The sequence below is a fragment of the Terrapene carolina genome, unplaced genomic scaffold, assembly GCF_002925995.2.
Source record: "Terrapene carolina triunguis isolate 2854851 unplaced genomic scaffold, T_m_triunguis-2.0 Scaffold85, whole genome shotgun sequence".
Classification (NCBI taxonomy): Eukaryota; Metazoa; Chordata; order Testudines; family Emydidae; genus Terrapene; species Terrapene triunguis.
In genome coordinates, this window is record NW_020664436.1 from 52663881 (window position 1) to 52670299 (window position 6419).

The following is a 6419-nucleotide window of genomic DNA, read 5'->3' on the forward strand; positions in this document are numbered from 1 at the left end:
TCCGGAGCACAGCAGCTGGAGCCGGGGAGGAGAAGTGCCCGGCTGGCAGCTGGGGTCCGGAGGCAAGGCGGGCTGCCCGAAGCCGGTAGCGCTGGCTCGGGCAGCTTGGCTCTTAACAGAGCCGAAGTCTGAGACGGGAGGACTCACAGAGCAGCCGCTGGGGGGGAAGTGCCCGGACGGCATTTTTCCCGGACATGTTCCGCTTTTTGGCAATTCCCCCCGGACGGGGGTTTGATTGCCGAAAAGCTGGACATGTCCGGGAAAAACCGGACGTATGGTAACCCTAGATTAAGGTCAAAAGTATTCAAACTAACTTTGAATTTCCAATGTGAGATGACTAGAACCTGTTTTTTCAGAGTACTTCCTGTTATATAGCACTTCTTATACTTCAGGGGCAGTTGTAAATGCTCAGCACTTCTACACTTCCCCGGGGTCTCAAGTCAGGTATTTAGAAAATGAGGAAAATTAGTGACACCTCTGACAAGTTTGGTTTAAGTGACTTGCCAGCATCACACAGGGAACTCTGTGGCAGACGCAGGGATGGGAATTCAGTTTTCCAGGGCAGCGTTCAACTGTCTTAACCATGAGGCCCTCCATTCCCTTCCTGCAACCCCCGTCTCGTTCACTACACACCGTCCAACTTCTGCAACAAATGAAGCAGGAGTTCTACAAACAATAGCCTCCTTCACTACATAACTCTGATTTGTCCCCAGAGCAGGCCCAGGTACTTCCAGCCCTGTGGTCTCTTCCCTGGCTCCTCATCCAATCTCAGTTCCCCCCACCCTCTCCCTAGCTCCTTGTTCCAGTCTTTTTGCCCAGCCAGTCTGAGTTATTTCTCCACAACCCAGCTCCTGGTCAGCTCTGTCTCTCTTTCCTTTGTTTCGTCAACATAGGTTTCTAGTCCAGTCTCCTTGTCCAGCCAGTTCCAGTCTCCCCTAGGCCCAGTCTACCTCTCCCCTCCTCCCAGTCAATTTCTTTCTCTTGCAATCCCCCGCAATCCCAGTGTCACTGGACTTCCTGTTCTAATCTACTCATTTCCCACCCTTTGGTCCAGCTTTTACCTCCTCTACATTTGAATCAGACAGTTTCCTCTTCCATGCTGCCTGAGTGCCACAGGATGATCATTGAAATGATAGGAGAGACAGAGTTCCAGGGCCTGTCCCCAGCCTAGCCTGGAGCAGCTATTACAGGGATAGGCCTTCTGAGCCCCTGTAGCTCTGGGCTGGAGCTTGTTCAGCCGCTCTGTGAAATGGTGCCTGTGCAGTCTGGTCACTGTAGGAGCCGTGAAGGGATGGAGAATGCTCAGAGAGTATGAAAATTTCAGAAATGTTAGCTGTTAAGTTCTAGCAAGTCTCTACTCTGCATGTGAAACTGCAGTTTTTCAAAGACTTATAACTTGGCCAAATTTGGGCACACTTTCATAGACCTGGAAAAAGGCACATCCTGGCCACAAAGACCACCCATCCCTGCCCAATTTCAACTCCCCAGTAGAAAGCCTGGAGGCACTAGAGCATTTCAAAGAAAAAGATTGACAGAATTTTTTAACCTGGGCAAAATAACATACTTTCCCTAGCCTTGTTCCCAGAAATGGCTGAACCATTTGAGCTAAAAATTTCCGAAAATGTTAAGCTGGAGGCATACCCAGCGTGGACAATTTCAGGCCAAGTGGCTAAAGTTTGGCAAAGGGCAACTGAAAACAGGAACTTATAATGGGAAATGTCAGGCAACCTTAATAATAAGTAGTGCTACCAGCCATACTGTAATTAGATCACAATAAACACTGGTCTTTATTTAGTATACTTATTTCCATGGCCCTGGTGTTGAGTGAACAAAAAAGCATTTATCTTCCTCTGTATTGGTAGATTGTCTGAGGAGAGATTTATTATTTGCTTATCGTTTCTGAATAGTTAATGTTTACGTCATCCTGCTACTGAAGATTTTTTCAACAGCCTGTAAAGTAGAATCAGACTCAAATGTCCAACAGCTGAACTAGAGGGATTAATGTGGAATGGGTCACTAATGCATTGGAACTGCAGGTTGCTCTGACTTTTGATGAGGAACTAACTACTGGGTAGGTACTTTAAGCTTCTGTATCTTCGATTTTGAACAGAATTAGTTTCTAGTCTGGTAGCTGAGAGAAGAATTTTGTTTCAAAGCTGTGTATTCTGTGCTAAAGACTTAATAACATCAGTTATTCTACAATGAATATTGGGTTTGACACAATGACACATTGATAGAAATAGGACCTCTGTAGTAGTGGAAAAGATCAGTAAGAAAAGCCAGTCACAACAGCTGAAAGGATAACACAGCTAATAGTTAAAATTCTGCTTCCAGGTACAGAGTTCTGAATTCAGAATAAATCCACTGCCTTCTGCAGAATTACTCCAGAGGCAGAAGGTGTAACCGAGAGCAGAATTTAGCCGAAAGTTTTACAGTACTTTGGTTTGGATCATATATTGCTGTTCCTTATGATTTTTCCCTTCAGTTTTTCTTTGGATTTGGGAGATGTTCCGCTGTAATAAGTATGAGACAGCAATGAATATTTGTCAACTCAGGAAGCAGACCTGCAGTCCCTGAGCACTCAAAGCTCCCACTGACCTCGGTAAGAGGTTTGAGGGCTCAAGAAATGGAGGATGATTGAGCTCTGCTTTCAGATGTGGTTGGGAGTAAACGCAAGTCTTTCACACAATGCAAATGGAACAAATGCTATGATTCTGATAATTCTCTGGAGTTTATAAAGCACCACGGAGCTTACTCCTGCTCCCAGAGAATCATTGGGAATCTTGGCATTGATTTTAGTGGGATCAGGAGTGGCTCCTTGCTGATGAGTAACAAAATGTGCTATTCTGTGACAGAGGATGGATATTAATTAGTTAGAAACATTATCATGGCAGTGATATTGAGAATGAAATCTCTGTTTTGACATTATGCTCATGGTGTCGTTATGCTAGTGGATTTGGACAGCTGAGTTTTGCTTTGCTATAAACCACTTTTTTTTCTTTTTATATTTGAAATTAATTCATTTTATCGTGTATTTAAAGAGGCTTAAATTTTCATTTTTGGGGGAAGATACATCATCACTTCCCTCAACACAACTAGAGAGAACGATACAAAATACCAGTTTTGCATGTAAATAGCTATTCCCAAGTCTTACGCTTGGGAGAAAAAATATCTGTTTATACTAGAGTAACAGAATATACTGTGGGAAAAAAATATAGAGGTCAATCACTTACTGCTCTAAATTGCCCTGGTGTAAATCTGGAGTCGCTCCAAATTAACTTCAATGAAGTTACTCCAGATTTACATCAATATACTTTAGAGCAGTATTTGGCACAACCTCTTCTCATTTTATCCTTGTGATTAAACCGTTACTTTGGGCAACAGTGTTTAAATGACAAATCTAGCTCATTCTCCTACAAAGCCCCAACACATTAAAATTAACATGATTAATTACATTAAATCATATTAATCAAAGTCAAAATCTGAGTACATTTGCTTTTTGTCCACTTCCATTTTCTTCTGAGGGTTGTAGATATGGGTGGGTAAACCTCATGAAGTTTAAGGTTTTGTAAACCTATTTGGAGGCCTCTCAAGATTTACAAAATTAATTTGCAAAGGGTATAAGTTTTTCTCCAAGGGGGAGTCAATTTTAAGAATGTATTCTAGGTAAAGGGAAACCAGTGCTTTGTATGAAGGATAAAAGATCCCTGACCCTAAGACAGGCAGCTTAACTTAAGTGATACCCTGTATATGGCAGACCTATCGGCCAATGGTGTTACATCAGGGATCAGTTTGGCCACTGTCTTCTATTTTTCATTATGACTTTTTCTCACTACTCTCCCTGATCCTTTTTCGCAGTCTTTCCCAAGAAGGACAGAAGCCCAAATTTGATTTCAAGCTGAATTTTTGAACACGATGTTGCAGTGAGTTTGAAATTAGGCAAAACAGGGTTGCCCATTCCTAATTGTGCTGTTTTACATTAAAATCATCCCTTATTTTTAAAAAGTCTATTTCTCCCCACATGCAAAACCTAATTGTTTCATGTGACCTGAGATATTCTAGGCATTTGTGTCTTTTTCTGCTAATTAATTTCCTTTCCAAAAACCTGAAGACTGAATAGTCACGGCATTACAAGTATAAGTCTCACAGAGAGGAAAGAAACAGCAATACCTCTTCAGATACACTTTTATTCTGAGTTTTTAAAAAAACACAATAGTGTTCTGTTGTGTGACTGTGATTTAGGAGACCTACCTCAAAGAGCTGTTGAACAGTTACTCTGTGTGAGTGCTTTGAGATCCTCTGATAAAAGAAGCTAAGTATTCTTCTCATGAGTACTATAAATATTAATGGTGAGCATATCAGTTTGAATCTAAACTTGCAAAAGCAGCATGAAAATTTACTCTTCTTTTTTATTTCCACTAGTAGAAATAAAATCTCACTCTGTGTTTCCAGTGCCACTCTAATATTGAACTGAGCTGACTCTCAGGGAACCCAGAAGGAGCAGTAGAGAACATTCTCCTGTGTTGCCCGGTAGCTCTGTGGGAAAGTCAGATATATTTTTTTTGGTCCTTTCTCAAACCAAAGCTGTTTACATTCTTAAGCTGGCAAAGAAAGGGTATGTCCTTCAGGAATGACAAATACGGTCAAACAAACTGTAAAGGTTAATAAAAATTGAACCATTTACAAAAAGTCTTAAGAGGATGAAGTCCTCTTTGTTTGACACAGTAGGAAAAAAAATCACCACTAAAGTGCATTCTTTTTCCCAGATGCTGCTCTGCAGAAAGGAAGAGCTTGGCACAGCTCCAGGAAGGGAGTGTTCAAACCTGACTTTAAGGAACATTTTATGCCCTACTGCTCCTGGCGCTGGTCCAGTCCCTGATGCAAGTTGGAGCAGCCTCAGGGCTGCTCTAATTTGCAACAGCAGCCAACTACCCCAAGGGGCAATTCCATCTGGGGTTTACTGGTGTATAATGATGTCCTGGCCACACCCACTGTACTGGTGGCCAGGAAGGAGATAATGCAACTGCCACTATACAAGCTCTGTGCCCCTCACTGATTCCTTGTGTAAGGGGAATCCTACACTGGCTGGCTACACTGGTTTAAGGACAATTTAGCATCATGGGGGTGACCCAAAGGTGGCCAAGCAACTTGAAAATTTGATGCTAAAGTGTCCATGTGCTGCTTAACATTAATTCACACCTTACTTGATGTTGAGTTAATTTACAATCATTTCACAAAATACACTGTTAAACACCCTTCTCAGCCCTGCTTTAACTTGCACCTTCCTAGAAAGCCTTTGCATGTGCGTTAAACTTATTACACATCAGCAGAGTGAGTCTGAATAAAGTTACTATAAAGAAATCTAGGTTACACCACTCAGTTACATCACTTCTGAATTTGGTCCTCAATCTTCCTATTGCCCACAGGATTTCTTTGCTAATTTATTGGATACTCAATTAGCAATGACAGATTGTGCCTTTGGCTATGCACTTTGACCATAAAAGTGGAGTGCATTTGGAGTGTAAACTGTTCAGAATTGGGTATATGTGCTTATCTTGATTTGTCCATTATACATTGCTGGGGTAGTCTCTGAGATTCCCAAGAACTCAGCTCAACTCCAACTTGACACTGAGGTTTCTTCATTGGCATACAATCAAACTATCAGGCTCAAATGTAGGGGGTGGGTACAGGGCATACTACATATCCAAAGTTACACAGCAAACCTCTTCTTTTATATACATTTACACATTATGTTGTATGTACCATACATTGCATTACACATTTTGGGATTGGCTTGGTTACTTTGCAGGAACCAATTCTTGTATAGCATGCTATATCTATGTACCACCTATTCTTTACCCCACCTTTATGTTCCCATCTTATTTTGGCCATTGTTATCTTGTTCTCCATAAATAGTTCCCTGGGTATTCCCCCTCTTACCTAAGCTAGTATAGACATTCTGTCTCTTAGTTTACCAACCCATTTACCTCTCTAATCATATCTCCCAAGAAATGAGGCTTTCCCAATGTCCATTTACTCATGTAAAACCAGGCCTACAAAAATAAGTACCTGGAAGTTGGAGTGTCTTGGTCATGGATGGAAGAGTAAATATGCCAGTAAAGAAACCTTGGCCCTTCAGCTCATGCCAGGTGACCAGAGGGAGATGGGAGAGGTCACTGCAGCTAGGCAGTTCCTCTGTGTGTGTGTTGCATTGCTTAATTTGTAATAAGAGGTGCCCAGGCTCAAGCAATTATGTTCTGGGGCCCAAGAAATTTTTTTACTTTCATAACTGACGCGGCAAGCTCAGAGATGCCGGGGCTATGAATTGCCAAGCCTAGAGGTGCCAGGGCTCAGCCCTGGGCAAGTCCTGACACAAATTAAAGTAGGTGTGTGTGTGTGTGTGTGTGTGTGTGTGTGTG